At 43.7% G+C, this 23,216-nt stretch overlaps 1 long non-coding RNA gene across 1 annotated transcript; it reads left to right on the top strand.

Annotated features, from left to right (window-relative positions):
- Nucleotides 1-10,363: 10,363 nt before the first annotated feature.
- On the top strand, nt 10,364-17,547 carry LOC118970431 (uncharacterized). Its single transcript, XR_005058362.2, has 3 exons — nt 10,364-10,582; nt 10,932-11,092; nt 16,672-17,547. It is a non-coding gene; the product is annotated as an uncharacterized lncRNA (long non-coding RNA).
- Nucleotides 17,548-23,216: the final 5,669 nt, after the last annotated feature.

Below are 23,216 nucleotides of genomic sequence, written 5' to 3' on the forward strand. Positions count from 1 at the left end.
TGAGTTTATGGATCATTGAGAATAAGGTGCGGTTATAGACTGAATTTGCCCTCTCCAAATGTATACGTTGAGGCTGTGTTTGGAGATCGGAATCTGTAAGGAAGCATTTAAGGCCTGACGTGATGCCGGGGGGAAGCCCTGATCTGAGAGGATCAGTGTCCCTGTAAGAGGCACGAGAGCTCTTTCTCCCTGTGTGCACACCAAGGAAAGGCCGTGTGTAAGGACATAGTGGGAAGGGGGCTGCCCACACACCAGGAAGAGAGCTCTCACCAGAAACTGAGTCAGCCAAAACCTTGATCTGGGCCTTCCAGCCCTCAGAACTGCGGGAAGTAATTTCCTTTTGCTTAAGCCGCGCAGTCTGTAGACAGCACTGCAGGACTAACACAGGTGGGCAGAGAAGGAACTGAAGGCAGGGAGGGCACACCTGGAAAGCAGGTGAGTGTCCAGAGGATGCTGAAGGGCAAGGAAGAGGCCGCACTGCAGGGAGAGGGGGCTGTGGAGCTGAGAATCTGCAGGGCGTTGCAACCACTGAGGAACAGAGGCTGGAGGGGACAATAAGCCCTGAGACTACAGCTAAATGGCAGTCAAGGAAATGAGGCCTGAAGGCCATGAGGCTGAGCAGAGCTGTGAGGCTCCGGTGACCAGGACACACAGGTCACCCATCGTGATGGCAGGACCTGGCATGAAAAGCGTGGATGAGGCAGGAAAAGCACTGTTTGCTGCTGTGACAAGAGCCCAAACATTTCCGTGGCTCACCAAAATGAGTTTGTTTCTGCCTCATGTCATCGTCAGCTATGGTTGGGCAGCTCTGTGGCAGCTGTCCTCCAGGCAGAGACTCAGAGACGGGGGCTCCTATGTGCAGCTCTGCCTGCAGTCAGATCACGGAAAATACAGCACAAACCACCTTACTTATGAATAAGCATACAAACATTTAAATAAAATGCCTGCAGCAATAAAAGAAAAATATAGCCTAACCCAGTAAAGTTTATTTTAGGAGTAAGAGAGGTTGTATCTGTGTGAGCCTGGCTGAACTGGACAGAATGGAAAATTTGCTTTGCTCAGTCTTCTGCAGTTCATCCAAACATTCATATATCATAAGGTCAGAAATATTCTTCCTCCACTTCAACGGTCAACAATGAGATAAATCTGTGAAGACACTCTAAGTAGAAATGTGCTCTGTAGGAGTAAGGGATTTTTGAGCTCACAGAGCCCCATGCTGGGCGTTGTTTATTTAAGATGTGATTTCTCTTCTGGATCTTGCAGTCTGGTTGGGAAAGATAAGCCATGAAAAGATACACACAACATCAAGTGGTGATGCCTAATAGTGGCACAGACCTTGTTTAGGGGTGAGAGGGATTCAGACTATCTGCACTGTTTATTACAAAGAAACCAGAGATCATTTCATTTTCTCCTAGGCTGCCTTTCCCAGTCCCCACTGCCTCTGGGGTGAGCAACAGCTCGGGCCCCTAGAATATGGGCAGAAGCTATAAATGCCACCATTAGTCTTGGCTCTTAACTATCCCTCTGCTTTCCATTCTCTCTCTTCCCTATTTGTACAAAGAATAAACAAATGTCAATATTTTTAAAAAGACAAATTGTCTTCAATCTCCTATTTATTATGAGTCCATTATATCTCAGGCACTGCGCCTTCCCAGAGCTTAACTTCTACTTGATTGGTGAGCTCTAGGGATTTTTCCACTCTATTATTTCAAAAATCATCTCCTGGATTATTAGTTCAACTGATTCTCTATTTTCTAGCTCATTAATATCTCTCTTTAGCCTTATTGTTTTCTTGTTCCTCCATTCCTTAAGTTCTTTGTTGTTTTTAAAATTCCATATATCGGCTAATTTTTCATCCCATCTTGTTTAATAGTGAAAGTACTTAAGGGGGCAAGAAATCATGTCATGCATACATTTAAAGTTTGTTAAATTAACTCAACACCCCTAATGGATATTCCTCAGTGTTGCCAAGCCTGTGACTTACACAGTAGATGTAGAGTTCTGTCTGAACCCAGGTTTAGGTCAGCTGCCTGGGAAGCACAGGCCTTCTGAACAAGAAAAGAGCTTTCCTACGAGGTTGTACACACTTCCAACAAAGGACATAAGGCATGAGGTCAACAGCATGTCCTGCAGTCCACACAGATGTTGGCAAAACAGGGAATTCCTTTGTTACCTAGGCACAAGGAAATTTTGTACACCTATTCACACATGATGTACATCGCTTGCCCTACAGACCATAAACCAGGTCTTTGTTTTCTACGACCCAGGCTCTAAGACGGGCCACTTCTCAGAAGTGCGTGTCTTTAGTGTTTCCCCTGAACAGCCCCCTCTCTGCCGGGTGTGGGTTTCTGGGGTCCTGAAGCATCCCCCTGCGGCTGCTGAGGCCCTGCTACAGCGCAGTCCCCCTCATGCAGCTCGCCGGCACCCCGCAGCTCAGGAACATTGCAGTGTCGCAGGGCGCCTCCATCCCAGGGCACCCCCATGACACCCACCTGTTTTCTGCTTCAGGGCTTCCTCTGTGGGAAGCTCTTAGGATTAGAATTTTTTTAAATGTTGCTCTATTCTGTCACTTTGTAATTTCACACACTGTTCTAAGTCTGCTCTTCAGTCTACTTCCTCTTCTAGAAGGTCTGCTTATGAAATCCAAGAAAAAAGTTCCCAGAGAAGCATACTGAACAAGGGGCAATAATCTAGGTAGTTTGTATAGCTACGTCTGCAAACATAATATTAAATATTAGAATATAGCTTATGTCCAAGCACTGATTACGATTGTACCATGTCAGTAAATCACTCTGTGTCTTAGCAGCTGGAAGGATTTGGCACCGACCTCAGTGAAATAATTGTACGAATCTGTTTTCTATTGTGCATCCAGCAAGTTATTAAAGTTAGTGGTTTCAGCAGAAACTTGGTTTTGAATAAATATTGGGTAGCATTTTTAAACACTTCCTGGAGACACTTTCACTCTTTTTTACCTTTACACATCAAACTATGTAGCAGGCTTGGCAGATGACGTGACGAGTGAGTATTTTCCCTGGAAGCCGCCACAACTAACATCCTCTCTGTGGCCTCTAGCCTCTGCCCCTCCTGCTTTTTCCAATTAAGTGCTTGTAAAAGAAATTCCAACTCAAATACTCTTGCATTTCCTCAGATCCAGGAAGAAGTACCAAGAAATTAAAGTCTCATTTAGGAAAGCTGTTTTTCTTTTATACTTGAAATTATTTCAGGTTTGGATTTTCGGTTTGTGTGTTTGTTTCATACTTTCAGCAACTGTACTAGATTGAATAGTGTCCCCTAAGTTGCATGTCCACCCAGAGCCTCAGAATATGTCTTTATAGAAATTTATAGATGGAATCAGTTAAAAATCTCAAGGTGAACCCATCCTGGATTTAGGCTGGGCCCTAAATCCTATGACTCTTGTCCTTATATGAAGAGGGGATGATACAGGGAAACACATGGAGAAGATATGAAGACAGAGGCAGAGACTGGAGGCAGGTGTCTGCGAGCCAAGGAACAGCACCATCATCGGTCGTCACCAGAAGCTAGCGAGAAGCATGGGAGGATTTTCCCTCAAAGCCTCCGTGGAACAAACCCTGCTGACAACTTGGCTTTGGACCTCTGGCCTCTAAGCCTTGACCCAATGATTTCTGTCATGTTGAACCACTGAGTTTGCAGTAATTTGTTATGGCAGTCCTGGGAGACTAATTCAGCAATATGAAAGCAATGCAAAGCCCAGCCCTAGGTATTTATCAATAAATGGTGTACTGATCAAACAAGAAACAGTAAGAAAAGATGGGCTGGAAGATGGCATTCTATCTGAAAACATTGCCAATGGCAGTATTGCCTGAACTTAAAAACATAGTTCTTTGTAAGCAGCCTGTGAAGACAAGGGTCTCCTTGGCTTGTTCTCTGTGTGATCCTGCACAGCCCTGGCCACACTGTGTTGAAAGGACTTGACTTCCCCTGGACCCTTTCTTATTCCCTCCTGCAGCCCCGTGTCCTAGCAGAGGACTGGCACGTGGGAATCCACAGTAGGTGCTCAGATGTGCTGACCACATGTCCAGCTTTGCCTGGCACAGCCCCTGTGCGTACCTGTCTTCCTGGCAAAATCATTCAGTGTCCTTTCTCATTTTCAGAAGTGTCCCATTCAGATGAAAAGTTACATGGCTGCCCTAGCCATAGATGCATATTGCATACATGGAGCAGACAATTTTGAGAATACTGTTATGCGTCTATTTGACAAAATGACAGAGCCAGTTTATACCTATCTTCATTAGTTTTAGTGCAAAATTCATATATATAATTAATACACCAACAGTGGTCCTATTAAAGTGAGTCAGATCATTCCATTTTGCTTCTCAGATCCTTCCTGGCCTTCTCACCTCACTCCCAGTAACAGCCAAAGTCCTTACTAGGGCCAACAGGTTCCCCAGGAGCAGATGTGCCTCCTCCCTGACCCCACCACCTGGGTCTAGTGCAATTGCCCTATTTGCTCACACTCAAACACACACATATGTTTCTGCATCAAGAGATTTGTACTTATTGCTGATAAGATTCATGTCAAAATCTGTGGAAGATAGGTAAGGTAGTGTTTAGGTGTGAATAGACTTTAAGATATCTATAACAAAAAATAAGAAAATAGAAAATTAATGACCTAAGGTTGAAACTTAATCATAATCAACACAAAAGTTGTTATTTGAAAAGACTAAACATTTTGGCTATTTTGATCAAGGAAAAAGACAGAGAAGGTATAAGCAAAAATTAGGCATGAAGAAGAGTAAACTCTGTTACGGATTTTTAAGTTATAAGAGGTTAAATAAGCAAGTTATGACAATAATTTTGAAAACATCAGTAAAATAGATACTTTTAAGAAAAATATAAATAATCAGTACATGACTCAAGAAAGACATTTTAAATGCAAAAATACTGTTATCTATTGATGCTATATTAGTAGTCAAACATTTCTCTCCAAAAAAAGGCATCAGGCTCTCAAGGTTTTATAAGTGAATTATACCAAACCATTAAGGAAAAGACTACCTTAATTTTTTAATAAAAATTTAGTAAAAGAGGACACTTAATTTATTTTATACATTTAGTATATAAATCTTGATAACAACATGAGTAATTCAAGAGTAATAAGGTAAAAATTATAGGCCAATCATACTTCTGAATATTATTTTATAAAAAGATTTTCAAATCAAATCCAAAAACATACAAAAACCAAAAAAATATTAAATGCTCAAGATTAGAAGCCTATTAGTAGAATTAATTTTTATTGCAGCATAGTCGACATACAATTGTAATAGTTTCAGGTGTACAGCATAGTACTCTAATATTTATATACGTTACAATATCTTCACCATGACCAGTGTAGTTACCATCAGTCACCACACCAAATTATCACAATGTTATTGGCTATATTCCCTGTGTTGTACTTTTCATCCCTGTGACTTATTTATTTTATAACTGGAAGTTTGTACCTCTTGTTCCCTTTCCCTATTTTACCTGTCCTTTCACCTCCTCTCCTATGGCAACCAATAGTTTGTTCTCTTTATTTGTGAATCTGTTTCTGGGTTTTATTTGTTTATTCATTCATTTGTTTTGTTTAGATTCAACATGTACATGAGGTCATATGGCATTTCTCTTCCTCTGACATTTCAGTTAGCATAATACTCTCTAGGTCCACCCATGGTGTCACACGTGGCAAGATTTCATTCTTTTTTTATGGCTGAGTAATTCCATTGTACGTGTGTGCCGTATCTTCTTTATCCATCCATCCGCTCATGGACACTTTGGTTGCTTCGACATCTTGGCTATTGTAAATAATGCTGCAGTAAACATAGGGGTGCCCATAATTTTCTAATTAGTGTTTTTGTTCTGGGGGATAAATACCTATAAGTGGAGTTACTTGCTCATATGGTATTTCTATTTTAAATTTTTTGAGGAACCCCATACTGTTTTCCATGGTGACTGTATAGTTAACATTCCCACCAAGAGTGCACAGGGTTCCCTTTTCTCTACATCCCTGCCAACACTTGTTATTTTTCTCCTTCATAATAGCCATCTGACTGGTGTGAGGTGACATCTCACTGTGGGTTTGATACAAGGCTCTCTGATGACTGGTGATGTTGACCACCCTTTCATGTGTCTGGTGGCGACTGATATACCTTCTTTGGGAAAACATCTATTCAGCTCCTCTGACCAGTTTTTAATCAGATTATTTTGGTGTCGAGTTGCAAATTATGTATTTGGGGATATCAACCCCTTATCAGATATATCATTAGCAAATATGTCCTCCCATTCAGTAGGTTGCCTTTTTGTTTTGTTGATGACTTTAGAAGTCTATTAATATGATTTACAACACAAACACTGTAAACAGAAAAAAACATATGCTCATCTTAAGAGATTTAAGAGAGTATTAGATGGAATTCAACATTCATTTTTTAGTTTTAATAAAAACCTTAACAGTCAACACTCATTTTTTATTTTAATAACCTTAAGACATTTTAACAAATATTAAAGGACAATTTCTATGAAATATTTATTAAATGATAGTACCCATATTACAGAAGTTCTTCTAGATTTCAGAAAAAGAAGGAACATCCCCCAATGCATTTCATGAAGTTACCATAGTCTTAATACCAAAGCTAGACAAGGCCAAGAAGGGTGGCAGAATATGCCACCCCAAATTATGACAGTTTGGCTTAAGGATTATTTTGAACTAAAGACACTTGGAAAATAACCAATGCAAGAAAGATACTCTGGCCTTCCTTTTTCTTCCTAAAAGCATTAGATAAAAATTCACATGTGAAAGGTACCCTTCCAGTAACAAGAAATATTCTTATCACCAGAGATGAGGGGTCAAGGTGGAGAGAAGTCTGCACATGCAGACCTTATCATATCTCCTCTTAGTCTCTCTTTTCCTTTACTCTCTTCATATATTTCAGTTACCCTCCCACAGTGGGCTGCTCTTTGTTCAACCTGACATATAAATGTTTAGACCTAGTCACTACTGTGGGTCTTCATTTCCCAATGAAGGCTCCCCGATACATTCAAAGTCTTGGGTTCTTTTCTCCCGCTAATTTGTCTTGTATCACTATAATTCTTGAGCCCAGCCAGAGGCTCTAGGAGGGTAAAGTTCTACTTCCATACAATAATATTAAATAGAAAATTTATAGCCTGATCTAATTCATGAACATAGGTATAGAAATCTTAGACAAAAATCTTATAAAACCAAATTTCAAAATCTATAAAAACAGTAAATAATTAATCATCAGGTTGAATTCATTTCAGGAATACAAAGCTGATTTAGTATTAGAAGATAAAATTATATTATTCATCTCATATGTGGTAAAGATTTTATATTTGCCCCAAATGAGATCTGGCCTTTGTCCTTGACTTCTGGGAGATAATCTCTAAGCCTCTAAGCCTTTGGAATGTCATGCCAGATGGGAGGGTCTGTACCTGGGAATTTTAGAAAATTGCATAGCCTAAAAATATGGCACAGGGTGTAGGCTGGCTATATCAGAAAGACCTACAGTGTGACTCAGGGTAGCACTTTGAGCCAAGCCTGGAGAGACTGGAGACTGACATCAGCCATATGGCAGTCGGTCCTGCCCATGTAATGGAGAGCGTGCACGGTTGACAGCGCTCTGTGCACACTGAGACTGGGAAAGTGATGCCCCCGTGCCTCTTTGGGAAGAGAACAGAAGCTCCACGTTCAGTGTCTCCTGGACTCTGCTCTGTGTGCTCTATCCTTGATTTTAATCTGTCTTAAAGTCATCAAATCAATCAAATTATTTTAATTCTCCAAAAATCCAACCAACATGACAAGCTGGTTTTAAACTTGATATCGAGTCGCAAAGAACTGAGAGTGACCAAGGCACTGTGGAAGAGGACGGGATCCTGTATGATCACATATTATCCAGATGTATCATCCAGCTTTAGCAGTGAAGACATCGTGCTATGGCCCAGGGACAGCCCACGAATAGCAGACCTGTAGACAACAGTCAGTGTTGGGGGAGAAAAGATCCGAGGGGGATGAGGCAGAGAGGAAGGGAAAATGGTTGAAAGAGAGAATACATGCATTTGACCAGCAAAAACTATTTTCCTTAGTATTTAAGGAATGAGGGGACATCAAGTTTGGTCCAAAACACAGTTCAGTTTTCACATCAAGGAAAAGGCTCAGGTATGTAATTGGAGGGGGTCCGCTGCCAAACGAAATTGCAGGTCCTCTTGTTCAAAAATTATTGATAATTTCAAAGCAGCAGCCACAGAACATTAAACGAAGTAGGAGACCTTCTAAGCTTGGGGTCCTGTGTGACTGCACATGTCACATGCCCATGAAGCCTACCTAGCCAAGAAATATCCTACGTGTCTCTCTGCAGTGTGGGGTTCGAGGAATTGACTACTGTGAGTCATACAGTTGATTCTTGAATAACATGGGGGCTGGGATGCCAACCCCCATGCACCTGAAAATTCATGTATAACTTTTGGCTCCCCCAAAACTTAACTGCTAGTGGCCTGCTGTTGACTGGAAACCTTACCAATAGCATAAACAGTCACCTGACAAATATTTTGTGTATCTATTTTTCTTTTCATACTGCACCTTCAGGTCCTTCAATGCTGTGTGTTGAATAAAAGTGGCAATAAAGTCCTTCCCTTTTTATAAATCTCAAAAAGAAAACTGAATGTTCTACCATCAAGTGTGACATTCATTAAAGGTTATTTATAAATATCCTTTATTAGGTTCCCTTGTAGTCATGTTTGTTTGTTTTTTAAAATCATGCATGGATATTGAATTCACCAATTTTTTTCCTGCAATGATTGAGATGATGTGTGGTTTTTCTCTCAATCTGTTAATATGGTGAATTACAGTGGTTGATTTTTCCATTAAGACCAAAATTCAAAATTACATTTTTGAACAAACCCAATTTGGTCATGAAATACTCTTTTTTACATATCACTGGATTCTGTCTGCAGCACTAGAATATAACCTTCATGAAGGCAGGGGCTTTTGTCTTTTATTCTCTGTTGTGTTCCCACGTTGGATTTGTTGAGTGAATGGATGGATGGATGGATGAATCCCTCAGGAGTGTGACATCTCATGAACAGGGGCCCTGAGCCCCTGGCTACCTGGGGTGGGGCGTTTCCCCTGACCGCACAGGGTCACGTCTCCCCAGCACATATACACCCCGCTCTCTAAAGGACTTGGACGTGCGACCTGGGGAGCCTGACTCCTCTCGTGCTTCCTCACCAAAGCACCTCAGCCTCCTTACCCATTTCCTCACCTAAGTATTGAAACTCCTTAAAATCTTTATTTTTTAATTAAGAAAATTTAAAATTGACGTATAATTGTCTCCTTCCGTGTTATATCTAGGACTGAGCAGAGCAATGAGTCACTTGCCCACTGGCCTCCAGTACAACTCACACAACGGGAACAGAGAAGGGACAAGAAAAGTAGGTGCAGAGACTGTGCAGCAATCCCTATCTAGCCCTGGAGATCATGCCCAGAATCCCATACTGTGGGGAGAACTCTCATCTCTTTTGTGGGAAGTGGCCTCTGAATAGACTGGAGGCACCCAGGCACATGTCTTTCATCAGGAACCATGAAACAAGGAGGGCGAGGGTGAGCGTGTGCTGTGAGATACGAGGAGCCGGCTTTAGGAGCCAGCGGGGCATCTGCCCCACTTGGAGCAGGAGCTCAGTGAGCTTCCCTTTCCTCCCTTGCTCTCCACTGCCTGCAGGGCAGCACAAATGAGAGGGGCACTTTTCCAGGCACTGTGCAGTGCTGACACTTGCTACTACTATTGCTGCAACGAACTCCATTCTTACTGCCACTCATTTGACCTGTCTGCAAACTCTTCCCTGATCAGTCAAGAGCCCTCCCTCCCTGGTCGGGGATGAGGTCTCACCGAGCTGGAAGGGAGACCTCTCTGGACTCTTGGAGAGGGGCCATGCTATCTTGCTCATAGTTCAGTCCCCTGGTCCAAGAGTAGTACTTGGCATATGTCAGCCGTTCCAAAAATATTCTTTGAATAAATGAACTTTAAGATCTTTAACTGTCTCATATTCCTGAATAATGAGTGTGAACCTTGCACCTTTCTAAGCTGACTTAGAGCTGGCTGCAGGGGTCTAGTGTCTGTTGCCTGAAAAGCTGCTAAGGATGTAGTTTCCCCCTAGATGAGGAGAGGTGATTTATGGCCAAGGGCCCCTGCCCAGTGCCCGATGAGAGGCAGACTGCCTGGGTTTGAATCTCCATGTATGCCTGGACACAGTGAGTGCCTACTGAATGCCATTCCTTATTTGACAGCAAATTAGGGGATAACTCGAGTGCCTGGAATCCCCAGAAAGCTGGAGAAGAGGATCCTCTCAGGAGGGAATATTCAGTTCTCTTGTAAAGAGGTAGTGGGGACATAAAGGGGTCAAGTTTCAGTCACCTCAACTGAAAATGGAGGTGAGGCTTTGAGTCTACTGCAGTCTAAAGTAGAGCCCGAGCTCCAAAAGGCGGAAGGGTGAGCCTGTTTAGGGACACATGGTGACTCCAAATCTCCAGTTCAGTCCTGAAAGACTGGATGTGAACAAGGTGAGGTCCTTCTCCATCGTCTTGCTCCAGGGGGCTGTCTTGAAAGGGTGATGACCACAGTGAGCAGAGGTGCTCACTGGGTGGGTTAGTGAGCCCTGGGGCTGTGGGGATGTCCATGTGCCCCTCCCTGGGGGTGGGTCTGCCTGATTCCTGCCCCCCGTCATCAGCCACCTTCCAGCCAGGGGTGGACCTTTGACACAGCTCTGGTGGGTGAGATCTTAGAAAACATTCACTCAAGGTCTCTGGGGCCTCTGGAAAGGGTTTTTGCTTCCCTGATAATAAATAGTCTGAGCCAGCACCCCTTATGTCTCCCTTTGTCTCCCCTCTTCTCCCATCCTAAAACATGGAGAGGTGATGTCTACAGGTGCAGCAGCGACCGTGAGGTGATGAGCATGGAGGCGAGCACCCCCCAGCTAAGGACAGTTGGGGAGGGGACAGGCGCCTGTGTGTCCGGGCTTTGTGGCCTCCATCTGCCCTGGCAGTTGAGAAGAAGGAGCTCCCTTGGTTCAGGTGAGCGTGGTGGTCTCCTTGCCTCTGAACAGATCATGAGGACTAACTACCGCTTCGGACCGTGTGCCCTCGTTCGCAACACTCGCCCCGGGACCTTATGATCACTGGGTCTTTACCTCCCACTCGGTCTGAGTTCCTTCGGGGTCTGAGCTTAGTTATTTCTCTCTCTGCAGGATAGTAGATGTTCAGTAGGTGCTTGGTGAGTGAATCCTTTTCATGTGACATATTGATACGTGAGCTTGCAAGTCAGGAACTGAGGCTCTGGAAAAGATTTCCCCAGGTTTCTGGTTCAGCCGGGAGAGGATGATACTTCTATAAAGAAACCAGGGCACCTGGAGAGATAAGGGTTCATAAGCCATCAAACGAATGTTTGTGATTTTCCTTATTTCTGAATGTATTATGGCAAAAATGAAGTATACAGAGAAACACAGAAATTCAGACATTTTACCAGATAATGAAAACATGCTCTTCTTAGACAGAATTAACCTTAATAAGAACATTGACATAGAGAAAAGGACGAAATCATCTTTCTTATTAACATGGCTGTGCACTCATGAAATAGTCCTTTATTTTGCCAGAAAAATCTAGACATTTGTATTTTAAAGAATGTGGAGTCACAGCTGGTTAAGAAATGCCCATTGACCTTATCAGCTTCAATCAGATGTCCAGCTCCGCCTCACCTTGTAGGTGTACTTATAAAAGGCTGTGTCCCAGGGCCCCCCTCCCCTCCTGCTGCCCCTTTGCCCAATGCTGATGCCATTTCCTTCTGCATCTTGCGGCTACTGAGCCAATCACCCAGAGCCTTCCATCGTTTGCATTTCAGTTGCCCATTTCTCTGCAGTTTCTGTCTTAAATGCTTCTGTAACAACATAGATCTGCTGGGGTCTTTCAACCCTTAAAGGTTTTAATCAGATTGGCTAGAATATCCATCTATGCCTGTGGAAAATCTAGCATCTTCTCCAAGAGTTCTCCTAATTCCCAGAAAGCCCACGGCCAGCCTCATGGCCACCTCAGGCTCCTACTTCCTACTAAGTTTCACACTGGACTTGTGCCAACTCCTTATCTTTACTTTGGGATCAATACAACTGGGGAACTCAGGACCTTTACTTAATTTACATTTCTGTTTTGAAAGCCAACTAATTAATAGCACGAAATGTGACTTCTTCCTGCTAAGTGCCATGTAAAGCTTTTTGGTGAATGTTTTTTCAACCTGTCCTGTGTGGCTGTCACTGACATGCCAGGAACACTTCCAGGACCCACTGGGCAGGGGATGGAGAGCAAGGTGAACAAGCCACGGTCCCTGTGCTTCGTGGCAAGCCAGCAGGCCCAGTGCGGGTGGGCTCACACCACCAAGTGCAGTGGAAGGCCAGGGCATGCGATGTGCCCTCTGCAGGCACCTGCCTCTGGCAGATGCTTCCTGTTTCTGTACTGATCCACTCAGCTGAGTTGCAGGCTCCCTTAATCGCACTACGTTCTTATAAATCTAATGTCTAACTATAAAATTCCAGCTCAGAAGCTCTAATAATCTGGTCAACACCAGAAAACAAACCACTTGTACATGAGTACCTACAAAAAATCACTCACATGGAAGACAAAGTTGGTTTTTATGGTATTTACCTATGCATCCCAGGAAGAAAAAATGCTGCTATGCTAGAGGAAAACTTGATTCTTTTAAACAAGGAAGTGAGCAAGGATAGATCTAGTACCTCTGTATTAATAAATACATTTTTCTAATTTTTATTCATGAGCAAATGACTAGATTTTTTTCTTCTGTTTCTAGCCAGCTTATATATATATAGTTGACCCTTGAACAATGCAAGGATTAGGGTTGCCAACCACACATGCAGTCAAAAATCCACGTATAACTTTTGGCTCCCCTAAAATTTAAAGGCTAATGGCCTAGTGCTGACTGGAAGTCTTACCGATAACATAAACCATCAATGAACACATATCTTGTGTGTTATATGTATTACACACTGTATTCTTTCAATAAAGGAAGCTAGAGGAAAGAAAAATGTTTTTCAAATTGTCACAAATCTCCAAAAAATTTCCAATATATTTATGGAAAAAATCTGCATGCAAGTGGACCCCTGTACGTGAAACCCATGTTATTCTGGGGTCAACTGTAACCGGTAAGTGTTGATCACATTTGAAGGAATATCTTCTGAATTTAAGGTGGGCTTTGGGGCCCTCTAGTGGCTTCCTGAATATTAAATACTGAAAACTACCATTAAGCTAAGAGAAAAAAATTCTCTTTAAATTTGGTATTTACCATCTCTTAGAAGCTTTAAAGACAGATCATGGAAAAGTTGAAATAGCTCAGATGTATCCTTTCTCTTCTTTAAAAATGAAATATCATCATATATGCACTCCCATAATAGCTTTATATGGAAGTAGTTCCTTACGAGTTATAATGTAAGGATCTAATATTTTCAGATTTGAAATCAACATGCTGCACCAGGGCGCCAGCACCTTGTAAGACGTATCTTACCTTTGAATTGGCTCATTCAATTAAAATATTGGCTTTTTGAGGTATGACAGAAATTTGGCATCTTGTGGACAGACAAGTTATTGGATTTTAATCTATTCAGACAAGTAAAAGAATTTAGTGCCAACCAACCTTTGTGCCTTTCTTCAACTGGAAAGAAATCCGCCTAAAGCCATCCTCGCATTTAAATGGTAAATTGATTTAAAGCCCTAGCTATAGATGTCCCCTTTCAAAGAAGATTCCTGAACTGTCAAAAACTGGCTCTCCAAATACCACCACTGTGAACTGCTGATAAGACAAATCTGAGTTTATCCTTCATCTCTGTAAGGTAGACACTGCCTCGCAGAGCTCTGATGTGGGCTCCACTGGGGTAAGGCGTGGACAGAATTTCCTGAGAGTGGAAATGTCATTTAAGGTGAGGGCTAGAATGGGGTAAGGGCCACAGTGCAACACTCCAGGCTTGGTGGAAATAATCAAGACACCGGGTTCAAACAATCTAAGGTGCAAACTCTCTGTTGATGTTTTTCCTCAAAGAGGGGATGGGGTTTGGGGGATGTTCCTGTAAGGGGCAGTCAAGTCGTTTGCCTGGGCAGGTAGAGCTGCAATGAGCACAGAGGAACAGAAAAGGCTAACGGGACTCCAGGGGCGGTTTGGGTTCTGGCGCCAGGACACCGGCCTGACAGCTGGCATCTGATGTGATGACGTCCTTCTATCAACCCGATTTCTGCAGTTAACATGCTTTTTCCAGTCTTGAGTAAGCTGTGTTTTTGAGAGAGGAAGGGTACAAAGTATCAGAGAAATTGCACCAGACGCTTGTTAAAAATGGTAGGACACAGCAATGGAGCGAGGCCCTGCAGAGGAGCCCTATGCCCTAGGGGTCTACAGCCCAGGGGCACGGTGTGGAGCTAAGGGATGGACAGTGAGCAAAGGCCTGATTTGACATCAAGCCTGGGGGAGGCTCTTTTCATGTGTATCTGTTCTGGCATCTGTGGTAGGGGAAGGCCTAGTCAGCAGGGAAGCTCAGAAGAGCCTGATTAAAGCTTGATATTATCATGGAAAGCTAGGAATTTGCTAACTCTTTCTGAAAGAGAAAATACATTATAACTCGAACCTGAGGTTTAGAGAAGGGCTTTGTCACGATGAGGCTGTCCTGGACACAGTAGGATGCCCAGCAGCTCCACTAAACAGCAGTGGCATTGTCCCCTGCATGGTGGAAACCACAGCTGAAGACATTGCCCAGAGCCCCCCGGGGAGCGACCTGGACTGGCTGAGAGCCCCTGTCTAGAGAAACAGGCAGCTCCCCAAACAGGACTTGTCTTACCTGTTTTTGTGTGAAGATACATCACTGCCTTGTCCTCTCAGATCGGGACAAGAGAAGCCCCTGTTCTAGACCCCACTCCACCACTTTCTTTCATCAGGAGGCCCAGGAGGAGGGGGCCAAACTCCTTCCATTGTGCAAGAATTCTTGGGGCCACAGGGACCAGGCCATCTGTAGCCCATGGCCCCTCTTTTACCATAATCCAGGTACTCAGGAGCTTGGAATTCTTTTCCCATATAGCCCCAACTTCCAAGGGGTGGCACCTGGGGGCAGGTGTAGGCTGAGCTGGGACATGCAGCCTGGGGCATCCCGGACCTTCATGGTCCTGGAAGGGCCAGAGTGGAGAAGGGGCGGTGCTCTAAGCGCCCCATGTGGGCCTTCAAGCCTGGGAATCCTGATGTGAGTGTGGCCTCCCAGCCTCAGGCCGTTTGGGACACCAGGGATGATGACGCCAGAGGTGGTAGGGACCAGCAGAGGCTCTGTGGCAGCAGCTTGCTGTGCTTCTCAGACAAGGTGGGTGAGGGGAAACTGAGCCGTGGGATGCAGCTTCTACTGGCCCAGGCTTCAGAATCACCCTCTGCATCTCACGGTCCAATGGGGGCAATGTGGTGGGAGGAAGAGCTGGGATGGCGAAATCACTTGTGTCTGGGTCACAACCTGCTCTGCCCATAGCATCTGTGTGGCAACCACGCGAGGCCAGGACGCAGTGGGGATGCCCTGACCAGGCAGAGAAGGGGGGACACCCAGGGAGGGTGTGGAAAGGCACAAACATGTGTGCAGATTGCTTAAGTGTTTGGGAGTTGTTTAGGGAATGGGCAGACCAAGGGTGGGGTGGGAGAGCAGCATGCTTGGGGAGAAGAGCAGGGGTGCGTCTGCACAGACCCGGCACAAGGGCCCTGAGGGCCCCTCAGAGGCGTGAACACATTCTGAGGCTTACTAAGCAGAGAGGGAATCCGGGCCAACCTGGCATGAAGATGGAGAGAAAGTAGAGGCAGGGAGATGAGAAAGTTGTTCTTAAAATTCTGACAGATACTGTGCAAAGACTGGGCATGGGAAAGAAGAGGAGAGAATGGGGACATTTGCGAAGCCTGCATTGCTATTTTATTAATATGGAATAACATGACAGTTGTTAATATCACTCCACACACACTGACTCGTACATGCACACTTTTGGCTTTTAAGATTTTTGGCATAAAAGATTTTGGTTTTTACATGTAGCCACACCAAATGAAATTTTCAAATAGGACTTTACAATTTTACTTTCTTCTTCCTTTTTAGGACATGCACCTCCATTTCTTCTTAAAATTTGCATTTTGCTCGTGTGTGTGTGTCTGTGTGTGTGTGTGAATGCATGTGTGTCTACATGCTTACTCTTTTCCAGCCACTGTATAAAACTGGTTTTTCCATAAATATGATTGCAAAAATAGAACTTGAGGCTGAGGGAAGAGTGGATGAGGTTATATTTGGAAGCACAGGGCCATTGGCATCCCTGAAATCACTCAGCCTCTGTGCTCTGAGTGCAGCCACACAGATACCTCTCCACACCACTACCCACATGGCATTGACTACTCAACTAAGAAGCAAAAGGAGAAAAATGTTCAAATTTAAATCAAGAGAGCAGATTCTCTGGGCTTCATTTTTTGGTAAAGATTGTCTAAATTCAACATTAACTTGAGTCTATAAACAACTGCCTCCAGCTCTCTTCAAGAAAAGGTAACAGATCTGTACTTGGAAAATGTCAACAGACAATGACATCACATTAACCTTTTGCAGGATGCTGAGGGCAGAGAGATGTCTGGGTCATTAACATGCTTCTCCACAGCCGCAAAATTCCAAACTTCCAACAAGTTCTTGGACTGTCTCCTTTGGGTCCAGTGACTGTCAAATACTGATTAGAACATTGCAGAAAATGGGCTCACAAGGCCTGGAAGAATTCCAAATCATTTTGTGGGCTCATCAAGCCCTCTGTGCACACTGGGAGAAATGTGGGCAAGGCAGCAGCTACCTTAAGGAGCACTGAGTCCCACACAGATGCCTCTGCACAATGAGTTTTGATACATGTCCAAGTTCATGGAATCGGATCAGGACATCTGAATCAGAAGAAGCTTTCCAAAGTCATTTAAATCTACCACTCTTTCCCATTTTACCTTCACACAGACATACGTAATTCTTTAACATTTACTCTGTGCAAAACACTGGAGGCAGTGTGACCCAAGAGTAAAGCCCCACATACTGGTCAGCCAAGGCTAAGAAGGAAGGGGCCATGGAGAAGCAGCAATACCCGGCCTAACAGAAAGCTGCCAGGTGGAGCGAGGAGTTTTCTGAGCATAGCTGGAGCAGCAGAAGGGACTCCCTGTGTGGACGATGTCATCAAAGCAGCGCCATGGAAACGGGTCACTTCGCTGATCAGCACCATGTGAATCCCATGTGCTGTCGAGCTCTGGACTGTTCTAAGCAAGCCTGGGTTTGAAAGACTTCGTCCTCTTAAAGAAGACTGTGGAGTCTATGTTTGCCTGAGGTGTTACATAGCCTTACGTTTGCACATTAACTGACCTCCTGTTTTGACATGGACCTCTTACTTGCTGTTTCAGTTTCCATAAAATTCAGTTGATCTTAAAGTTCACTTTCATACTGCACATAAAAATAAAAATTTGAACACTTACTCCATCCTCACCTGTATCAGTGATTTATACCCTTTCTGGCTCTCATAATGGGGGTGCATGATCACACCTTTAGTATAGAATTGTTTCAGCCTAATGAATGGCTGAGCTCATACATTTAGGAAATAAAATCACCCTGGTAAATATTTAAAAAGTGGAATGGTCGGCAAAGCCTTCTCAGAAAAGGTAGGAGGTGAAACAGGAAGTATTGTTCAGATGGGATCGGTGTGGCTGGGCCAGAAGAGCTGCGAGGCTGAGGGATGGGATGCAAAAATGTGTGGAGGTGAGAGAACAGAGCCAGCCAGGAGGGGTCTGTGTGCCTGTTGGACCTGGTAGTATGTCCTCATACAGGGAAGCCAGAGCTAAGGCAAGGGAGGCCTGCAGCCACCACCTCCGGGCTATTCTGAAGGCAGCGATGCGTGTTGAAGCTCTCAGAGCAGGGGCATGAACAGTGAACCCTCCCAGCGACTGAGGAATTCACTCATAGAAAAAGCAAAAAACAAACAAGAAAACTCAAGGAAAAAGGTCAATTCTGATGTAAGAGAAACTGGACATGATATTCCCATTACAGAAATCCATTAACGATGACTTCAGCTTATGTTTGGTGAGCTGGGCTTCTTACAAACTCATTTTTGGGGACCATGCCTTGTTTCTGACGCTGCCTTTATCCCTGTTGCCTGTCAGAAATGAGGAGCAGTAACAGGCCTGGGGACTGTTCATCTGAACATATCAACAGATATGTTCTCTGAGGACTTACCCTTTAAGGAAAGTACTGGAAAAGGGTGTAGGCTGCCTGGGGGCTTTATAAGTCTGCTTGGGCTGCCGTAACAAAATGCCACAGGCTGCACAGCACAAGCAGTGGAAATGTGCCTCTATGGTTCTGGAAGCTGGGAGTCCAAGATCAAGATGCCTGCCAGGTCAGCCTCTGGCCGGTCTCTCTCCCAGCCAGGAGGTAGCTGCCTTCTTGATGTGTCCTCACATGGCCGACAGGGGGCAGGAGAGAGAAGGCTATCATCCTCTTCCTACAAGGCCAGAGTTCTATTGGATTAGGGCCCCCGTCATGACTTCATTTAACATTAATCACTGCCTATCAAACCCCCATCTCCAGACACAATCACACTGGGGATAGGGCCTCAATGTATGAGATATTTGTAGAGGGACACAATCCAGACTTAGGTACAAACGCTGAATCAACTCAACACTGGAGCTTTTTCATTTACGCATTGATAAACTACGTGGAAGTTGTAAAATCATCATTGTGGCAGGCAAGAAGGTAATATTCCCTAGCACATTCTCTTTCTATTTTGTAGAAGCTCCCCCAAATCCTAAAACTGGTAAAGACTATTCTTTTTATATATTAAAGTTGTTCAAATCATGACACATTGATGAATGGGTTATTTCAAATAAATACAGCTCTGTGGGATAAAGTACACCACCCAGTGCCCCCTTGCTAATAATAGTTTCCATTTAATTAATCACTATGCATGTGCTGGGGCTTCACGTTTGCTATCTGTTAATCTTCACGGTTACACTGATGTAAACTCTCCATTGCACAGATGGGACAGTAGAAGCCTAGAGAATGCAGGTAATAGTACTAAACAGAATCAGATTTCAAACTCAGGCTTGGAAGATTCCCAAGAGCAGAAATTCCATCTTGCCTTTCTTGATATCATATTGTCTTTCCTTGAACTGATGATATAACATAAAAAAAGATGTTTTCAAAAAATCAAGGTCTTGAAAGGATGAGGGATGACAACCATCAGAATCACCCAGAGGGTTTGCTGTTAAACTCCACTGTAGCTCTCGTCTCCCACCATAAACATGAATAAGCACAAAGACCGGTCGGCAGAATCAGGATCTCTAAGGGTGGGGCCTAGGGATCTGCATCTTATACCATCACCTAAGTGATTCTAGTGGTTGGCCAGATCTGGGCCGGTAGTAGGCTGAATGGCGGCCCCCCCAAAAGACATACCCATGTCCTAATCTCTGGACACTGAATATGCCCTTATTTGGGGCAGTCTTTGCATGTGTCCTTAAGTCAAGGACCTCTAGGTGAGAGCTTCCTGGGTTTCTGTGTGTGCCCTAAATCTAATGACAAGTATTCTTAGAAGAGACATAAAGAGGAGAAGGCCGTATACAGACTGAGGCAGAGATTCCAACTCTGCAGCCACAGGTCAAGGAATGCCTGGGGTCATCAGAAGCTAGAAGGGGCAAGGCAGGTTCTCCTCTGGGGCCTCCTCTTTCTGTAAGGCTACAACCTTGAAAATGGGCATATCGCTTCCACTTCCATCCTACTGGCCACGAATTACTTGTGTCACCACATTTTACTGCAAGAGAGGCTTAGAAATATAGTCTTTATCCCATGCAGTCCTGAGCCAAGCTGGACACCAGGGATTCTATTATGAGAGCAAAAAGGGAGAAGGATTTTCAGGGGCGTTAGGTGGACCAGTGGAAACAAATATGCGGAACTACGTTATGGCCTAATGAAACTGAAGTTAATTTTTTCTGAATGAGCGTTTTGGGTGGTGTTGGCCAGAACATACAATTAGGTTTCCCAGGGATGGAGACCATCATATTCAATGTCATGAAGGTCACCATCAACATTTCCACCTGGGAGAACAGGAAGGAGAAATGGCACAGAGGTGCATGTGTGGGCCTCCATCAGCCACAGTGGGGTCAGTGCACATCACTCCCCCTCACATGCCACTGTCCACTCCTCAGTAGGTGACCACATATGGCAACATGTACTGTGAGGTTTGGTCTGGCTGCCTGTCCTGGAGATTTGGATTAAACTGACAAAGACAAACTTAGAAACTCATTTACATAAGCTGTGTGTGATATTGTAGGCTTCATGAGGAAATGAAAACCCAGAGAAGCTGTGGACCCTGAGCATTTTCATGCTGGGCTGGGTGAAGAGTAGACAGTTGTGAGGAAAAATGGCAGGTTAAGGCCTATGAGGTACTGTAGCAAATGGGGGAACTTATCAAGTTCTGCGGGTTAGGCTTCTTCTCAGGGTCCTTTTATCTTTGGAGATAAGGATGGTCCTGTCCTCTGGGTACAGGAGGGCACCTCCCGGTATTTCAGGGGAACAGATGGGGGAAGTCAGAGCAACCTTCCTGCTTCTTCTGTTTTCTCAAACTCCTTTGCTTAAAATACTCAGTATGCCAAGGTGCCATAGTTTGGGGGTGTATGTCCTGGACCCCATCAGGAGGGTCTGACTGGGGCTTTGAGATGCCTGCAAGCTCATAAATTTCAATAGACATTCCAGAGAAAAGGGAGGTTGGAGGGCTCCAGGTGCTTAAAGAACAGATGTAAGGAAGGAGAAAGAGGAGGGAGTAGGCTAGGAATAAGGAAAGACTGGAGGGTTGTGTCCGAGCACGAGAGATCAGAGTTGGAAATTCAACACTGGAATAGTTATTGGAGGTAAGGCCCAGGGAGAAGAGGCTATAGTGAAGTGGAAACGAGGCCTGCTGGAGCTGGGCTCAGGAAACCCTGTGGCCAGGATTAGATGGGTCACCCACACAAACATCGAAATCCTCCAGGGCGGTCAGAACAATAACAATGAAGAAGACTGTGAGCGAGATGGCTTCTGGGAAATACTTCTTATCTCGGTTTGTGAGGATATAATGCCAAGATCTTCTACAGTCATCTTGCTACTATGAGAAAAGCTTGCAGATAAGCGGAGAGCGTTATTCCAGAAAGATGGAAGGAACTCCCAATTATTTGGCAAAAATATTATTTGGAAGAATAATAACACAAGTTATGAAAAATCAGTTGGAAATTTGAGAATTTAAATTGAAATATAATCTGAAAATTGTTCTTTCTTAATCTTATATAAATTGCACTTTTAACTTTAAAAGGAGGGTGGAAAGGGGAACCTTTGAATGAGAAGCTAATATATATTACAATCAGCAATGACTGGAACCTTATGAATAAATTATTAGACACTCTATACATCTTTCCCTGAAGTTGCCATGTATCTTAATAGGTAAATTAATGTTGGTTCAGGAAGTATAAAGTGAGTCATAGGAAGAGAATCTGGCTCAATGATCCTGAAATGTATTAAATGTCAAAGATAATAATTTAAACCTTTTTGTCTAGTTTTTCAGTAGGGGAACCCATTATCTAAATACTTTTAAGAAGCCAAACTGGCTATTGATGTAGAGTGACTCAAACACGAATATCACAGAACTGATGGCTATTGATTTATGGGACAATCCAGAATGCAAACGCTGAACCCCGACCTCATTTCCCCGCTTTTCCACTCTGTGGGTGGGTGAGCCTTTTTCACTCATTTGCTGAAAACCTGATAGATTCCTTAAATAATTTGTCAACTAGTGTGAGACATTCTCAATTGTGTTAGACATCTTCCACGTGCATCATGAGAAACGTTAAGCCCTTCACAGCTTCCATGTTATGCCCAACCTTTCTTTGCAAGGGCTGCTTTCTTGCTGTACCAGCCCGAGCATATTGGGTGCCAGCTGCATGTCTTTGAGGAACACTCAAGGCGGCTTTGCTGAAATGCAGTGAGTCAGAAAGCAGCACTCACCCCAGTGTAGCATCACACACACGGGCCATCACGAGGAGGACTTGGAAGCCCCACAGACCTCACAGAGGGTCAGACAGCACTGGAGCCTCATGACTGGCTGTGGTGGGAACCACACGTGTTCATGGACACCCAGTCCCTCTTCTTGACTCTAGGTCATAGCTTGAACTAAACAAAAAGTGATTTCCTTAATATTCCTTTTCTTCCTAGGCCCTTTCTATGGTGAGAAGATAGAAAACTTTCTGCTTTACCCCAGTAATCCAATAATACTGGTAATAGGTAGAAATACAGATATTCAAATACATGATCGGGCTTTGCAGAAGCCACTCTTAGGAAATGGGAAGAAAAGGTTTACTTAGTCCTAAATTTGACTGAGAAAATAATCACTAATTCATTAGTGGCTTTAAACTGATAACGGAAACATAGAACTCTGAAGGGCAGTCAATGCTTATCTCTCATTAAAATGCATTTCAAATATGTCCTATTGTTCTTTGGGTGCTAACATGAAGCTTAATTATGATTTTTTCCTTCTGAATTGCTGCTTTGGGGATTAAACAAGAAGATCCTGAATTATAAAAATTATGGAAAATATCTATAAAAGCTTGGATTTTTCCATTACCTTGGTCTCATTACAATTTTGTAAATGACTTTCAGCTATTCTCCTAATTGTCCATCTGCAGCTTAAATTCTATTGATGCCTTTAAGTGAAATTCCCACATAGATGAACATGCAATGTCTGTCCCCAAATCCAACAGCAACTGAAATTCTGTGGTGAGAGAATAAGTCACCAGGGAGTTGGTGGATTTTTTTTTCTTCTTTGTTTTAGAGAAAGAGAGTGTGCTTGTTGTTTAATTTAATGCCCTATTTATAAATGATTGGCTTAAAAGGGTAAAACCTATAGAGGGATTTCAGATTTCTTTTTTTTATGTGTTTAACATTCATGTAGCTTGACTGGAACCCAGGTCTGCAGGGGTCTTTTCCCCATGTGCCAAGAATGGGGTGGGGCAGGACAGGAAACACATGATAATGCTTGTGTTTGTGGACTGAAATGACCCTTACCCGTTATGTCACATTCACACTTCCTGTGCCACCTAGAGTCGGCCTCCTAACTT

The sequence above is a fragment of the Manis javanica genome, chromosome 15 (assembly GCF_040802235.1).
Source record: "Manis javanica isolate MJ-LG chromosome 15, MJ_LKY, whole genome shotgun sequence".
Classification (NCBI taxonomy): Eukaryota; Metazoa; Chordata; class Mammalia; order Pholidota; family Manidae; genus Manis; species Manis javanica.